We start from the raw sequence: 18,312 nt of genomic DNA, 5'->3' as shown, positions 1-18,312 counted from the left end.
CTCCCAACACTCAATTTCAGTGGATGTCCCCTAAGAATTCATAGTATAAAACTATATAAAATATTTATATGCCTATGTACCACCTTTCAACAAAAATGTTCGCTAAGTGTTCGAGAAAATCAAATAAATAAATGGTTGCCTCTCCCAAAAAGACTCACAGTATAAAGTTGCAGGAGAAACACCTCCACGTACAGTATACACCTTCTTCAACTTCTTTCCTTCAAGGCAAGGATGTTCCAAAGTATTCACAAGACTCCCTGACCCAGAATGAATAGATAGATAAGACCTTTATCGGCATACATAACAAACACAAACACAACAACATAACAAAGAGAACAACAGTCATGAGTACAAACCTATGATATATGATACATAACAACAATCAATCAGGTATATTTGTCGCATATATGTTAGATCCAAAATGGTTTTACCATCCATTCCTATGGAGGAATTACTGTGTGAACTGTGTTGATCAACTCCCTTCAATGAATTCCGGTGGCACGTGTATTAGCACGTCACCGGCGTTTACCCTGCCCGCCCACGAGACACAGGAAGGGCCAGCCTCGCAGCCGATTGGCTGGGGGCTAATTGGTCTGGGGCCACGTGCAGGCTGCTCAGAGAAGCCCGCGCAGTCGGGACCAGGCAGCGGTCACCCACCCGCCCACCCTTTCGCAGTCCGAGGCTAGCTGGTCGCCTTCTGGGGCCGGGTAGGAATTTTTGCCATCAGCCTAATTGGCACATCGGTTGATGGTTTTTTGCCTACCCCGGACTGTGGAGTTAGGGGCGGAATGGGGGTTTTCCATAGGTCTTCTTGGTCACTTTAGGCAGGTGTCGTGCGGGTTTTGGGTAGGTAAGGTCATATCGGTGTACACCGCAGGGTGGCAAGGGCCGGGTGGACTCCACGCTTGGTCATGCTGGCATTCCCGGCTGGGTGGCGCAGGCTGGATGAACCTCGGCCTGGTGGTAAAGGCGCACCGCGGGTTCGCTCGGGTGGCCTGAGCTAGCCTGCCACCCTGCCCCTTCGGGGTGACAATGAAGGGGGCGGCAGGCTTGTACTGACGCTGCCCTGAGTCTGGTGTGGTCGCCCAAATCACTATAGGGGGAAGTAGACGGGCAGCTCCGTTTCCCCCATGTAGAACCCGCATGACTTATTTGTTAGGCCCTGTTGCAATCTGAAGTATATTTAAATAGTTAATAAAGTGGCCCTTTGTACCATATACCCTTGCCTGTGTCTTTATTGGGGGGTGCTGGGTAAATGGATGGGAATGCTCCCGTTTATAAGAGATCCGTGTTCACATGTGAGATGCATAGGTCTCAAGGTTGAACTCTGTGAGAGGTACACAGCTGGTACACAGCTACTTACAGTTAAATCTCATTGATGTCAATAAAACTTCAGCCCATGCTAGATCACAAGTTTTATTGTTGTCTTTTTTTTTTTTAATATATGCAACACCATGTTGGTATTTTTGTCAAGTATCATTCAGAATGATGTCTGGAGTGACTGCATAAAGTCAAGTTACCTATCTCACAGTGTCACTACTTATAACTTTGCAGCATGTTAACTTTCTTCAGAATTTACATAATGTTTAAATAATATACCTTCTTTTTTCCTTATCCCTACATTAATGTGATTAGAATCAGTTGAAGCACTGTAATTTTCTTGTAAGCCTGCTTTCCACCTACGCTTGCTTATTATAAGTATAATTTATAAAACTAGCAGTCCCTGATCAGTTTAGCTGTCAAAATTTTTTACCAAGAGTTTAAAAAAAAAGCTTTATAAATTATATTATTGTTTTTCCTTAATAGCCCTTCTCCCATAAACAAACATCAGAAAATTGTTGATGTTCTTTATATATTTAACACTGTATCTAGCTGCTTTAAGTAGGAAAGGAATACAGGGACTGATATATTATGCAATTAAATTGATGGATGGTTAATTGAGCCGGTATGGCATACCATATGTGTACTCCTGACCTGAATGACACTGGTCAGATTACGCTTCACACATTTGACCAAAGAACATATGCTGTTACTGAGAATGAAGGAGAGATTTATCCATTCTATGGTAAAATCAACATAACTGGTTTTGTTTTTTTGGTTAGCAGGGCACTAAGTCCTAATGAGTCCAGCTACAAAGGACGTTCTTAAAAAATCCTGAAAGATATTAATTAAAAGCTTACCCACATCATGGCTATTAACTCCGGCAGACACTTTCATTAATTTGTTTGATCTCTCTTGTTATGTGACATATTCTGAACATGGCATTTGTGCCCTTATGCCTCCAACATGAACTGTCACTGAACTTTAATTTTTAATTATCTTTTGCCAACAAATTTGTTTTTTTTTTTTCCCCCCCCAAATAAATAATTTCATGTTGATGGATGGGAGGCATGTTGATGAGTTACAAGAGCAGATCGCAGATGCTTGTTAAAATGGTAGCTGTGCATATGGAAATATAGCCACACACAGAGGCATGCATAGTTGTGTTAGTTACACCTAGGGATGCTTTTGAAATTCTCATCTGGATTTTCCTTCAGATTTTGGAGTTCTGAATGACCTTCCATGCTCACTGGGCAAACAGGCACCCTTTAAAGTAGTAGTCCTATATTTAGTAGGGAAAGAGCAACTGGCCCTATTCATCCCAACAGAGTTTTAGGGACTGTTTGCTGGTGTCTTCCTTGTTCTTATTTAGTTTGTAAGCTCATGTGAGACAGGGAACCATCTCTTTCTTTTCTTCTGCTATATAAACCACTTTGTGAACATTTTCCATATATAAGTCGTCGTCGTCATCATCATCAATATCTGGACTTCTTTCTAAAGTGGAATAGATGTACTGTATTGGGAATCCTCTTTTATTTCCTTTTTTTAGGTACAAACTTTGCACTGAGCGCTATGCCTGTATTATTTAATGAAACTTTCTGTTCCTTTGGTTCATCTCTCTCTTCCCCTTCTCTACATTACCTGTGCACATGTATGCACTGATTAAAACCATCTGTGTCCAGCCCACAGGTGTACACATTTGATCCCTGTTGCGTACATGCAATGTTGGGCAGAAATGGCTTTAAAAGACACCTTTTTTTTTTTTTTTTTTTTTTTTGATAAGACTGTATGCGGGATTATATCAAGATTTTTGCTGAGTGGTGTTTTTTTCCTGATGCTCAGGGCCCCATGTTAACATCAGTAAAAAAAAACCACACAAAATGAATCTCAATGCAATTATATGTATGATTTCATTAAAAAAAAGTTTTTTTGCAGTGCAGGTGTGTCTTGGTAATGGGGGGGGGGAAGAGATGCAAAGTAGATGACTCAGCTAACTTCATAAACTCCAATCCAGGAATTAATTTCAGAAATTCTCCCAGTTAAACAGTGTAAAGCAAACTTGTGGAACAATGAAAGAATGGAACAGTGGAAATCTGCTCATTCCTAGCTAGCTGCAACCTAGCTGCTAAGTTTCAGGGCTCTCTCTCTCTCTCTCTCTCTCTGATATACATCACAAAAACATAGTTGTTTTCATGATTATTGGGTTTATCTCTTTGAGGAAGCCTTATTCTGTTGTATTTTATTTATCTGAATCGTATTTAATGACATTCTGGCTTTGTCAGGTGTTTTGCATATATTTCTTCTAAAGCAGCTATTAAGGAAGCGACTTAAGCGTCACACACACTTTAAAGTAAATTATGTTATTTTACAAAATTTATTGCTGTAGGAGGACGTATATCCGAGGCAATACTGATTTATCTTTGACATTTCTTTGGTGAGTCATCCATTTTGACAGGTAACTGTCTGCTTTAAAGCTATTTCGTTTGCATCAATGCAGAGATAAAATGAGAGCAGATCATGATGACTTAGTGCAGGAGTAAAATAACACCCGTCACAGCCCTGTTCGAAAAATAAAGATTTGTAATGAGTAAAATAATAATAAGCGAATAGAGAAATGTCTTTAATTTTGGCATTGATTATTGCAACAAACATTCATGTCCTTTGTCCATTGGCATTAATTAGTAAAGAGACTGGGGCTGCCCCTGTCATATAATTTGTTTCTGACACTTTGAAGAAGATTATGATAATGTGCATAGAATACAATTGACAACAATGGAGGAGTCCTGTAATTGTGAACTAAATTCAAGGAGGCCTGCTTGGAGAACTAACAGTGCCTTCATTTAGATTAGCTTACCTTTTCAAGTGTTCTGCAAGGAACCTCTATCACACAAATTGAGGCAGGGACTTTATTATCATCACTATAGCAACTGCAAGGAATTTTATTTCAAAACAGTTGGCTACCTGAAAATTCTCACATGATGGAAAATGCCGCAGATGATATATACATTTTTATTCATTTTCATTTATTCCTGGTTTGAAGTGTTCCATAAACCAGGGTAGTGCACTTTTTATGAAGAAGGTGGCGGGGGGGGACGACAAGATAGTGTGGTCCCATCTTAAATTGTTTCTTTAATACAGCCATTTTCTATCAGGAGAAGAGGTGTTTGCAGACCTTGGCGGTATTATTTCATGTAAAACTTTCATTGTACAAGACGGCATAGTATTTCAGTTCCACAATATGTCAGTGGGGCTTTAAACAGCCCAATCCACCTGGCAATTAAGACAAGTGCTTCAGTCCAGAAAAGCCCATTCACATGCAAGAGCAGGATTGGTGCAAAAGTTCTTTTCTAGGGGAGGAAAACTCCTGCATTCAGCACCAAGGAAACTTGTCAAACATATAATTGATGTTGTCAGGTGGGTACCAGGCTCCACTGAGTACCAAAACAAAGAAAGTGATATTCTGTCTCTAAGTCCAGTTTAGACAATCGGTTATCCCCATACAATCACCCAGGAGAGCACATAAAGCAAGATTATAACTCGATGGAGATCTTCTGGGTGAGTTGATTGTATGGACCAGTGCTTCCATGAGGGTCCATCCACACCACTATGCACAATTTGAATTAGCGTAGCTCTCTCTCTCTCTCTCTCTCTCTCTCTCTCTCTCAGCCACAGTGATTGTCCAGACTGTATCTCTAATCTACAGGTACAATTGTAGATTCATGCAATCAACTGTCCACGCAATTCCCATTAGAACTTGAATCTGCTAATGACTTTGAGTGCTTGAAAGTGATCACGTGGGAGACTCGAGGGTTTGAATCAGGTTCTGAGGTCCATGATACCTTAATTGCTATTACAGCAATTGCCATGACATTTTGCTGTGGGGTTCTTGCTTTGTGAATGGTGACTGCTTACTTATGCTGCATTTATTGTACACTATTGTGCCCGTTCTTCTCTTGTGTACTAAGTTATCACCAGATGCAGCAGAGCATTTTATACAGGGCCCAATCCTATCCAACTTTTCAGTGTTGATGCAGCAGTGCCAGCTGGCTGCACACTGGATCCTTCAGTGGGGAGGCAGTGACAGTGTTCCCTTACCTTGAGGCTGCATTGCGGCTGCATCAACACTGGAAATTTGGATAGGATTGGTGTGGCCAGTGTTAGACTGTTAAAATGTAAAATGAATGTAGCAAGAGTCATGAAATTTTGCCTGTGAGCAAGAAGAAACTGAGCCTATATAAATATATAGTTTCACACTTTCTACAACTGGATATATTGTAGATAGGCAAGTCAACATTTTAACCTTGGGCTGCAATTCTACCCACACTTTCTGTGAGTAAGGGCGCAATCCTAACCAACTTTCCAGCACTGACCTAGCTGTGCCAGTGTGGTGTGCACAGCATCCTGCAGTGGGGAGGTAGTCAAAGGAACCTCCTCAAGCTAAGGGCATGTTTGTTACCTTACCTTGGGGGATGCATTGCAGCAAAGTCAGTGCTGGAAAGTTGGTTAGGATTGCACCCTAAGTCTCATTGACTTTAATGGGTAGACAGCACAGGACTGGGCTCAAGAACTAGAGCTCAAAGCAGCATTCCCACCCTCAAAATGGAAAAAAAAGTAAAACTCAACCTTTTTGTATTTGTTTTCTATATTTTATTTCCCTGGAAGCTGGACTAAAGGAACAATGAAAGACAAGACTGTTTCAACAGTTAGAGCCCAATCCTATCCAATTTTCCAGTGCCAGTGCAACCATGCCACTGAGGTATGTGCTGCATCCTGTGGTGGAGAGGCAATCACAGAGGCCTCCTCAATGCATGGGAACATTTGTTCCCCTACCTTGGAGCTGCATTGTGGCTCCACTGGTGCTGGAAAATTGGATAGGATTGGCCTTGAGTATATGTAAACCCACAGATGGTTATTGCATACCAATTACAGTAGCAATTAATGTCCATAGAAAAGAAAAAAAATTATTTATTTTATTTAGTCCAGAACAACACGGAGAAACATATGTAAGGTCTCTGCTGGCTGCTGTTGACTCACTGACAGGAACTAGACCATTATCATTTTTTTTTTTAATTACTACAATCTACTTTGATGCCTGCAGAAAGGCTTAGGTGCAGGGGTCTTTTACATGGCATGATCATAGCAACCTGTCCTTTACAATGCCATGACCAAGCAGGGTGTCAGTGGCTTCACTAGGGGTGTGTGTGGGGGGGTACAAACCACACTGAGTGATGCACTGGGGGGGTGACACCACTAATGACCAAAATGGTGAAAATCTGGAATTTTTGAAAACCACCATCATGTTATATATCATTTGATGGGTAAATCAATGCAGAATGCAGTGAAACAAATTACGTCAAAATATCTGTATTCTATCCAAGTATTCTGTAGTATTAGTATAGTATCAATATTAGTATTAGTACAGGTTGAGCCTACTTATCTGCAGATTTTGCTCCTCCTTGAACAAAAACCAGAAGTGACCTTCTAGAACCTCCAGAGGCCTTTCTGAGGCCTGTGGAGGTTGTGTGCGGCCTCCAAGAGTCTCAGAAAGGCCCCCAAAGGGTCAGAAGGCCACTTCCGGTTTCACAGAAAACCAGAAGTGGCCTTCCAATGCTTTCTGGGACCTCAGAAATTCATTTGGAGGTCCTAGAAGGTCATTTCTGGTTTTTGACTGAAAACCTGAAGTGCCCTTCTAGGACCTCTGAATGCCATTCTGAGGTCCATGGAGACCGTGCGGAGCTTGGTGGTGACTGAAATCCACATGACTTGGTTTCATGTGGAATTCGGCATCCATGAAGGGTCCAAGAACAGCACACTTGCAGATATTGAGGGTCTAACTGTATAGTATTATATTCAATAACCAGAAAATCAGGTCCCAGGAGGGGACAGGATCGGTGGTGGGTCTTCAGGCTAATACCTCTGAGTGCCAGTGGCAGGCCAGTGCAGGGGCGCCCATTCTGCTGGTGTTGGCTGGCATAGAATTGGGCTGTAAGAATTGAAAATACATTTCCAACCTAGACCAATATTTAGCTGGTGCATTAGGAGTGATGGGGTACAGTTTACAGCCCAATCTTATCCATTCTGCCCCCCCCCCATCAATGCAGCAGCGCCAAAATGGCGACTGCTGCATCCTATGGTGGGGAAGCAGTTGCAGGTTTCTCCTCTAGGTAAGGAAACAATTGTCCCCTTACCCAGAGGTAAGTTTCTGCTATGCAGGAGCTATATTCAGACCTCCCACAGCTATTTTGGTGTTGCAAGTCCGCATTGACCCAGGCCACAGGATCAGGCCCAGGAAGAGGGTTAGGGTATTGGCAGCCCCAGTGCTGCCAATCCTGTCCAGGACCCAATCTCCCATACCTTCCCACTTGCCCTGCCCCATTTTTTCCCCTCTCTGCCCCGTTCTGCCCTCCCACCGCCCCTCCTGCCGCCTCCACCATCTTATCTCTTCCAGCAAGCAGGAGAACCGACAAGGATGGGGCAGATCTTTTCATCAGCATTCCCAGCAGCAGGCCAGATGGCATGCTGACAGAGTGCCTTTTGTGACTGGCACTGTCGACCCCAACCCAATGATGGCCGGTAACTTTAAGATTGGTCTCTTAGTGAATAAAGATGATGTGATGGCTAACAGTCCAAGCTACAGATAAGAACTGCTCAGGTTCATATCTTGCTTCCTTCATGACCCCACTAGATGGCCTGAAGCAGGCTTCTCAGTCTCAGCACAACAGCCTCAATATAGAGACAGAAATATGTATGGCCCAATCTGATCATCACAGTATTCTGGCATACCATGCGGTCCACTGATGTGGCAGCTTCTCTGCTGGTTTGTGCAGTACTCCTGCTGGTGTAGAAGCTGGAAAGTCACACGCCTCTGACAGCGTGTGACATATCCTGACACGCCTCTGACATATCCTGAACCCCCATGCCAATCTGTACATGCCCCTGGCAAGCTCCACAAAGCAATACCTGCAAAAGAATTGTTGCAGATCTGAGGAGTCGTATCTGTGACCATGCAGCAGACTAGAAACTAAGTAAAGTTTTTCATTTCTTACCTCTCCCAGCCAGGCTCGTCCTTCCAGCCAACTGGCCTCAGCAGCCTCGTATCATGCATGCCAGCTGGAGATATAATTGGTTGTTAAACTACCTTACAGCAGCGGTTTTCACACTCCCATGGAGAGTTTGCACTGCTGTAAGTTCTTGCGGGGCAGGAGGAGGCAGCGACGCAATCCCCAGGATCACGTCGCAAAACCGGAAGTGAAGAGCAATCACTCCACTTTCACTTTTGGAAGCCTGGGGAGCCCTGCAGACAGTCGCGCAGGGCTCCCCGCACCCTGGGAAGGCTGCTATTCCAGGAAAAATCCTGGGGTAAAAAATCCTGGGGTAATATCCTGCACCCCAGGAAAAATCTGTTACAGATTACAAGATTACAGATGTGCAACCTCCTGATTTTAGTTATGGGCTACATCAGAATGCCAGCTGCAAGGGAGGGCATCAGTGTGCAGGTCTCTTGTTGTTGCATTCCCTGCAGCCCTGTTAGCTGGGTTGTTAGCTGCAACCCTGTTAGCAATCCCCAGGATTGCGTCGCTGCCTCCTTGCTGCCCCCCGCCCCTTAAGGGGGCAGAGGCCAGATCCTTCAGGCTGGGGCATTGCGACGCCCCAGTTTGAAAACCACTGCCTTACAGGATTGTTGTGAGAACTTCACCAAAATAATACAGGTATAGCACACTTTGTGCTATATAAATGCTCATTCTTAGTAGTGGATGCTTGCTGAACTAGACAGAATGGCTCGGGTACTTGATTTCCACACAAGGCCAGGTTCACCCACCAATGCCATCGTCTCATATTCATGAGCTATGCAGTGTTAGGAAACAAAAAGGATTGGAAAAGGGGGAAAAGATACCCATAAAAGAAAACTGTCTATTTATGGGATTTCAAGAGAACCAGCTTTTCGCAAATTGCATACATCCCACGTTAGTTTACGCTCCAGATTATTTTCAACTCCGGGATTTTGCTTAAGGTTGTTATTACTCCTGTTATTATTTTTGTGACTATTGAGCATGCTACGGTAATCAGCGGGTAAAAGACAGAATAGTGTTTAGTTGTTGATTCTTACATCTAAAATGCCGGTAACATAATGAACCCTCAGGAGATGCACTCCCAGGTGGAGCAGTTTGTGTCTGTGCTTGAGGAGGTTTAAATTAGTTCTGTTGTTTTTTTTAAAGAATAACCTGTGATGAAAGCTCTACTACCAACTGCTTTACTTGTCACTGGCTCTTCAGGGCAATAAACCAATTACTTGCTGTGGTAGTAAGGCCTCTTTCTTACTGTTCTAAATGCATGTTAGAGATATAGTGATCTTCGTGTATTTGGGGAGTCAGCATTTCCAGTTCATTATGATTGCAAATTAATGGGCGTCTTCACAAAAGCAGTTTCGTTGTCGGAAAAGTCTGGCTACTGACTTCATTGGTATACAAGGGGTTAGCATAATGGGTGTCTCCCCCCTCCCCATTCCTTGAAAATGCACTTTAATGCTTTTGTTCTTTAAAAATAAACTCAGTGACACTAATGATCCCAATACAAAATCTTTGCTTTCGCTGTACTTCGGATGTCTACAGCCCACGACCTAACAATGTATGTTAAGTCAGGTATATGGGAAATTCTTTGATACATGTTCACAAAATAATGTTTACCTCTGTAGGTGAAACAGAGTTGTGAAACCAATACAGAGGTGTGCACAGATCTTCATCTCTGTCATGGATTTTTTTTTTCCCTCTCCATCCCTTGTCTTTCTTTTTATAATTAACCTAATTTGGGGACAAATCCTACCCCCTCTACCACCCAGTGACGCAGTGACACCAAAATGGCAGCTGCTGCATCTTATGGTGGCCGAGCAGCCCAGGATTTCTCCACTAGGTAAGGGATCAATCAATCCCTCCGTAGTACAGGTGGGTCTACTCAGACCTACGCCAACTATTTTGCTGGCACAGGTCCATCCTTGCTGCAGGATGGGGCCTAGGGAGAAGGTTATTATAACAGCACTGGTGCCACTGATCCCAACCCCGTCCCCGAGCCATTCTCCCTCCCAGCCTCCCCCCTTCATTTCACCGCCTCCTCATCTGTTCCACCCTCTCACCTCCCCTGTCATCTTACCTGCTCCAGTGAGTGGAGAAACATCCAAACACAGGGTGGGAAGGTGGAGGTCTTCCCAGCAGCACACTAAGGGTGCAATCCTGAGGCACCCTTCGGCCAGTGCAAGTCCCTTGTGCTGCCCCAGGACAGTCGCAAATGCGCCATAAAGCACGTTTCTGCCTCCTTGTGAGACGGCTGGGCCGTTGCAGGGATGTATGCCAGCCCACGGAGGCTGAATACAGCCTCTGTGCCAACTCTTCTGGGGAGCGTTTTGGGCCAGATGGAGGGTGGACAGAGGGCAGTCCTGGGGGTGGGCGGGTGGGCAGGCAGCAGGAGGCGGGACTGGGACCCAGCTCTTATGCCAGATCCCAACCCCTGTTCCCGAGCAGCGCAAAGCGGCTTCAAGTCACTCTGCTCTCCTCGGACTTATGCCACCTCAGGAGGTGGCGCAAGTCCAAGGAGACCCATTGGGGCTGCAGTGACTTACCCAGGGGTAAGGGGAAGAGTTTCCCTTACCTCTGACTGAGACACTTCAGGTCCCTATCTTGCACTAGATACAGCACAGGCCTCCTGGCCTGCCTGTTCCAGCGCAAGATAGCTCCTTTTGCAATAGGTGCTGACTGCTTATGGCAGTCAGTGCCATCAGTTCCCTGCTGTAAGTATAGAATTGGGCTGTGAGTGGCCTTAGACAAACAGCTGTTTTTCAGCCTTAGCCACACATCTGCTATATGGGAAGAATACATTTCTGGGCCCTGTGGATACCAGAAACTGCAGAGGGGGGGACGACCCTTGAACAAATGCTATAAGCAGAAAGCTGATAAGCCAAACAAGCAGGCAAGGAGCCTGCAGCCTAGAAAGGTTCGGTGCCTCCGTCAGTGCGGAGACTGAATTCAACCTCCGCAGACTGGTGCTCCTCTGCGCGCTGGCCTTGCTAACTCCTGAGGAGGTGCAAACGTGCTTTATGGCAAGGGACTTGCGCCGGCCCAAGGGTGTCTCTGGATTGCACCCTCAGTCTCCTTTCTAGGCTGCAGGCTCCTTGAGAGAGGAGGGTGGGGAGGAGATGGGGAGGAAGTGGGAGGGAAGAGTTCCAGGGCGGGGGAGGGCAGGTGGTGGACAGCCCTGGGGGTGGGCAGGTAGGTAGCAGGAGCCGGGGCTAGGACCCAGAAGTTATGCTAGATCCTAACCACCATCCCCGGGGAGTTCAGAGCGGCTTTGAGTTGCTCTGCTCTCCTCGGGCTTGTGCCACCTCAGGAGATGCTGCAAGTCCAAGGAGAAAGGTTTTTCCTTACCTCTAGCTGAGCCACTTTGGGCCCCTATCCCACGTTGGATACAGCGCAAGCCTCTTGGCTTGCCTGTTCCAGCAGAGGGTAGGATTGCGCCCTAAGTTCAAACATTCACTTCCTGCTGCTCTTAGTCTCCCTTCTAGGCATCAGACCAAGTCACTGAGGAAGCTTCATGGCTGTGTGGGTATTTGAACATGGATCTTTCAAGTCTAAGACCAACTCCTGAACTCTACCTAAGCTGTTTAAAGATGAAGGCATGATGAAGAACATTCTTTGGCTGGAGGTTTACTAAAGGGAGAGACTCCACAGCTAGGTATCTAGATGCATGTTAAGTTGCCGTCTTGCTAATGAGCAAACTAGAAAGTTATTACAGAAGGAAGTTATGTTAGATATTGCAGTCTCTGAATTTGATAGACACAAGCAGACACAGTAGCTTGGAGGAGAAAAGACCCAGGATAGCAAGTGACCAAATGATAGGGAAGGCAGAAGCCTGAAGAAGTATTCAATCAAAATGTTATGCACTAATATATTCTTGGGCATTGTGCATCCAAGATTTAGGTTGCTTTGGACATTCAGTTACTTCCTGCCTTTCTGGGGACTCTGGATCAATCTAGATTTCTGTGGTAGTTCTAAAACAGTTTCATACAGAAGACCAGCTCTTGCTGGTCTTATAATTTAATAATTTAATATATTAATAATTTAATATAATTTAATTTAATAAGATAGAGAGGAGGCCTAGAAGAGAATTCACTTATCTTAGACTAAGGACAAAGGAAGAGGATGAGAAATTTAGAATAAGCAGCAGTTCTTGCATAAAATCAATAATTACAGTACAGTAACATTTGAAAAATAGGCTTACTGCCCAATCCTATGAATGTCTACTGAGAAAGAGCCCTAATATAGTCAATGGGAGTTACTCCTAAGCAGGTATGGATATGATTGCAACTTTAATTATCTTTTTTTAAAAAATTATATTATTTCCTCTATAGTTTTTTTTAAAAGCAATGTACAGGTCCAGCCTATTTATACACGGATTTTTTATACACGGATTTGACTCAACACGAATGGCTACTGCAAATGAGAAAGAATGTGCTGATCCCTGGAGAAGGGGAAAAATACATCCCTTTAAAATCAGTTTAAAAAACTGAACAGTCCTTTAACAACAGCCTCCTTAATATGAGAGAGAGAGAGAGAGAGAGAGAGAGAGAGAGAGAGAGAGAGGGCAGCAGGCTAACAATCCATAATATAATAATAATATAATATACAGTATTTATATACCGCCTTTCTTGGTCTTTATTCAAGACTTTATTCAAGGCGGTTTACACAGGCAGGCTTATTAAATCCACGCAGGGATTTTTACAAATTGAAAGAAGGTTCTCTCTTTCAAGAACCACCACATTCAAGATGTTACGCTCCGATCTGGTTTAACATTCTGGCCTCCATCCTCCCACGCTCCGAGCAGATGGAACAGCTCAGCTGCAGCTTGCCAGCTGCTTCAAGGTCGCACGGTGCCGGTGGCCTCGAACTGCCGACCTTGTGGATGTTAATCTTCAGGCAAATGGAGGCTCTACCCTCTAGACCAGACCTCCTGCCCAGACCAGACCTCCTGCCCAGACAATCCATCAGTCCTTCTCTCTCCTTTGGACCCCTCCCTTCCCCCTGAGCAAGTGAAACATTTTGCATTGGTGAAGGGAGGGGCTGAGTGAAGTGCTGATGGATTGTCTTCTTAATGACTCTTATCTTAGAGTCGAAAGGTCACCAAGGCTGTTTTTCAATCACTGGAGCAAAGAAACTTTGTTTTTTAAATTGATTTGCTATAGTGCGTTTTTTTTTAATCCACGTGAGTGCTTGGAATGGAACCCATGCAAATAATTAGTCTCAACCTGTACAACTGAAATATATTTCAGATTTTGAAAACAGTGGCTCATTGTGAACAGTTGGAAGAAAACTGAATGGACCAGGTTCTCTGTTTACATGTGTTTGCAAAAAAGCCCCAGGGCGGAGGAAGATGCTTCTGTTGGTGGGAACTGTATTGACATTTACAGAAAACCGAATCAACTTTAGCCAAAGATACCTGCCTCTAAGGTAGAAAGCGTTTCTGAAAAAGACCCCCCAAACCACTACAATAGTACGCACTGTGGACTGGGAAAGAACACTCAACTTACCCCCACAGAGTCTCACCAGGGTGAAAAGGGCAATAGATAGAGTGCAGGAAGGAAATGTATTGCTGTTTAAGTAGCAACATCTCTTTTGAAGTAGAGGATTAATCCTGAATAAATTCAGGACACAAGGCCTGAAAGGCAGGCTTAAGGGGAGATAATCTGCTCAAGGCCTTCTCCTTTGCATGGTTGGAAATAGCTGGGGGAATCTGCTAAGGTTTATCTGCCTTTTCTTTCCATTTACTTATCTCATTTTTAATAATATCTTACGTTTTATAGTGCCTTTCATCCTAATGATTCCCAAAATGCTATATAAACCTAGCAAACTGATAAGTGTGTGTGCGTGCATGAACGTGCCCATATGAGAGAGAGAGGAGGGAAAACCCAAGAGTGTGGACTGTAGCTATAAGATGATACACTATACATAGGGATTAACTCCATGAACATACAATAACCAAAACAGCTGTTTGGATACAAACCTGAGTGCCACTGGACACTCTGCTTCTGAGCATTCTGCTAACAAGGTGACATACAACTGTGAAGATGTTGCTTTATAGGTTAGCAAACCTATCCTATGCCCTAAGTACATCGACTGAGAAGTTATCAGTGCAGTGAACTCTTGATTTAATGAACTAATAAGAGGCAAGGGATGTCTATTAATGCTGAAAGTCTGTTAAATCCAAGATGCATATATATCAATGCACATTCACAAGTGCAAAACATATATGATTAATTTTTAAAGAAGCAGACTGCATTGGTTATTGTCAAAGTCTGCTAAATAGAGGGTTTATTAAAACATAAGAACGTAGGAAGAGCCTTGCTGGATCAGGCCAAGGTCCACACTAGCTCTGCTTACTGTATCTTACAGTGGCCCACCAGATCCCTCAGGGAGCACCTAAAACAGCATGACACATGTGTCTTGTTGCCACTCCCTTGAATCTGGCATTCAGAGATAGGCTACCTCTAAAATCCAGAGGTTGCATACAGTCAAAAATACTCCTTATTCATAGTTTGAAAATGGTGTTATTCACCTTACTCTGAAGTAAGCCCATTGTGTTTAATAAGACATAGGGTGAAATCTTATCTTACTCATTGGAAGCAAACACCTCAACTTATTAGTCATAAATAACACTTTCACAGACTTTGCCCTTTTGGAATAAGACGTGTGTGTGTGTGTGTGTGTGTGTGTGTGTGTGTGTGTGTGTGTGTGTGTAGACTCACACAAAGGGGGGACTGGAAAAGTATGCCATGGTTATACAAAGTGGTATGTAAATTTTCACTATATATTAATCCTGGATCCACCCCACCCTTCCTTCACCCCCTGCTTTCTCCTTCACCCCCTGCCCATGAGCCACCATGCCCCAGGCTGGCTTACTTGCTCTAGTGGAGGCCACCAGCCAAGGCAGCAGGCCTTCGATGCTGCTGCTGCTGGTTTTCAGTGGTGGCTCAGAAATGGCTGCTAGAGGGGCATTCCGTGTGTTGTCAGCAACCAGTTTACAGCAGCAGGTACAGCAGCGGGGTAGGGTCCAAAGATAGCATTGGGCAGTAATTGAATAAAGTTTGAACTTTTTGTCTCTTGTGTTTTGGAGAATATGCATGCACTGCCACAAATCTGGTCGCCACATCTCAAAAAGGATATAGTGCAAATGGAAAAGATGCAAAATAGGGCAACTAAGATGATTTCTGGGCTGGGGCAACTTCCTTATGAGGAAAGGCTACGGCGTTTGGGCCTCTTCAGCCTAGAAAAGAGACACCTGAGGGGGGCATGATTGAGACATAAACAATTATGCATGGGAAGGACAAAGTGGATAGAGAGATGCTCTTTACACTCTCACATAACCCCAGAACCAGGGGACAGCCACTAAAATTGAGTGTTGGGACAGACAAAAGAAAATACTTCTTTACTCAGCGTGTGGTTGGTCTGTGGAACTCCTTGCCACAGGATGTGGTGACGGCATCTGGCCTGGATGCTTTTAAAAGGGGATTGGACAAGTTTCTGGAGGAAAAATCCATTACAGGTTACAAGCCATGATGTGTATGTGCGACTTCCTAATTTTAGAAATGGGCTATGTCAGATGCAAGGGAGGGCACCAGGATACAGGTCTCTTGTTATCAGGTGTGCTCCCTGGGGCATTTGGTGGGGCCGCTGTGAGATACAGGAAGCTGAACTAGATGGGCTTATGGCCTGATCCAGTGGGGCTGTTCTTATGTTCTTATGTTCTTACGCAATCACACTGTTATGCTTCACATTGATTAATCCCAAATAATTATGATTTATGTTGCCATATTGAGCGGACAGACGATGATGAGCAATGGGGTGTACGGAAGTGTACAATCCCTGTATCACATACACTATCACAGAACCAGCCTAATCCCTTAAATTCTGTATAAATTAATTAGCCTGAAATATCTAACCTACCTGCTCAGTTCAAGCAATCACTTTCTTAGCCGGTTTTCAGTTTGTGACAGAATCAAGATAATTCTGCAAACCAAAATATTATTTGATTGAAAATAGTATCAAACGGGTGTACACACACACAAAATTTAATTAAAAATAATGTTCCAAGTACCCAACCAACTTTATTTGATCAGATCTACAGGCAGCTGGGTGGAAGTTGTGTGTTCATTTGCTTGTTTTGTTTAAAGAAAAAAGAATTCCAAAGGTAAAAACTAAGATGATGCAGTGTGTTAATATCACCATTGACTACAAACATGCTTTCCTTGCACAGGGGCCACTTTCTTATCTTCTTTTATTATCTATATGGCCTTTGGTTTCCCCATTGTTCCTGAGGGACCTTGCAAAACAGGTAAGGTTAGGAAATACAGGTTGCTGGAAGATTTGCTATTTTTTTGTTTGTTTGTTTCTCTAAAAACGGAAACCAAAGAAATTCTTTTCTATTTTTAAGGTTGTGGCAGCTACTTTATCCTTTTGCAAATTTTCCTGCAATTTAGCTTTGATTTGGATTCTTAGGATCCTAGCCAAGGGCTTAGGATCAGGGCATCAAACTGTCTATATAATGAAATGACACCAAGGCTGCAATCCTATACATCCTGACTGGGAGCAGGTTCCATTGAAATAAATGAACCTTACTTCTGAGTAGTCATGCATAGGACTGAGTCATGATAGATTCACAGCTCAATCTTATTTGAGGCTTATAGTGGTAGATCTTGTGATGTACCACAGTAAGTTTGTGACCAATGGCTGAAAGTTTCACTGCTGCCGTGCATGCTGGGGTGTGCAATGCAAATGTCTGTAGACCCTGTGTGCACAACTGCAACTCACAGATGCTCCACCAAGCAGGAAGGTTGGTGACAGGGCAGTTTGGAGGAGGTTTGGACAAATTGGGTAGGGTGTGGACCAGGTGGGTGACAGTTGAGGGGGCAGCAAGGGAGGATCTCAGCAGCATCCACACACACACCAAGATCTCATCCCCTTTCCCTATCTCAGTGGTGTAGCTAAGGAGGTGCAGGAGGTAGCAATTTCACAGGCAACAAGCTTTAGGGGGGCAACAAGCTGAGCTTGACTCTAGTGACCAAAATTATGAAAACCTTATTATGTACGAATAATACCATCATGTTATATATTATTGGAAAGGCAATTTAATGCAGAATGCAGTGAAACAAACTACATTGGGATATATGTATTTTATCAAATGTTATGGCCAATTAACCAGAAAATTAATTGAATTACCCAGAAAACACAACTGCCTTATGGAACAAAAAGTAGATTTTCTTAACTCAGAACTGACCTATGAGACGGATCGTTCTGAGAGCCAATGAGATGTTATTATGATGCAGCATGGAACCAATAAGGCGTTAATATGAGTCAGCTCTCATTTCCATGTGTCACAATACAGTTACCCCTGCTAACTGGGTAAAGAGGCACTTTTTCCAAGTGTTGCTCCTCTTATATTTAAGCAGGGGGAGAATAACTGTCCTTCTGCATTCCAGCACAGTGTCTCTAACCAATAAGGGACACACTTTATATTTATTTACTTAATTAATTAAATTTGATTTTGTCATGGGGGGGCAACAAAATCTTTTTTGAATCCAGGTAGCAGATAGATGCCTTAGCTATGCCACTGGCTGGAGGGAAGTGGCAGAGTAAGTGGGTGGTGAACCGCTGAAGGGAGGAGGTGGGTTTTCCCCAATTTTCACTTTTTTTAAAGCCTGGGTGTAACCTCACTTCTACAATTTTGGCAGGCAACTCCTGCCTGATGTCTCTTCTTAGGATATCAGCTTCTTAATAGTTATAGTTATTAGAACATCACCAAAAAAGAAGCTTTTGAAAAACTGGGATTATTGAAGAGCAAAGTTTTTGCTGTCTGAAAGCCCCTGTCTGTGTGCTGGCTAAATTGGGAGTCTTGGAGTGTAGGAAGCTATGGGTAGGCTGAGGAAGAGAATCTGTTCAATAGGATTATGTTGGC

The sequence above is a fragment of the Tiliqua scincoides genome, chromosome 4 (assembly GCF_035046505.1).
Source record: "Tiliqua scincoides isolate rTilSci1 chromosome 4, rTilSci1.hap2, whole genome shotgun sequence".
Classification (NCBI taxonomy): Eukaryota; Metazoa; Chordata; class Lepidosauria; order Squamata; family Scincidae; genus Tiliqua; species Tiliqua scincoides.
This window is presented reverse-complemented; position numbering follows the sequence as displayed.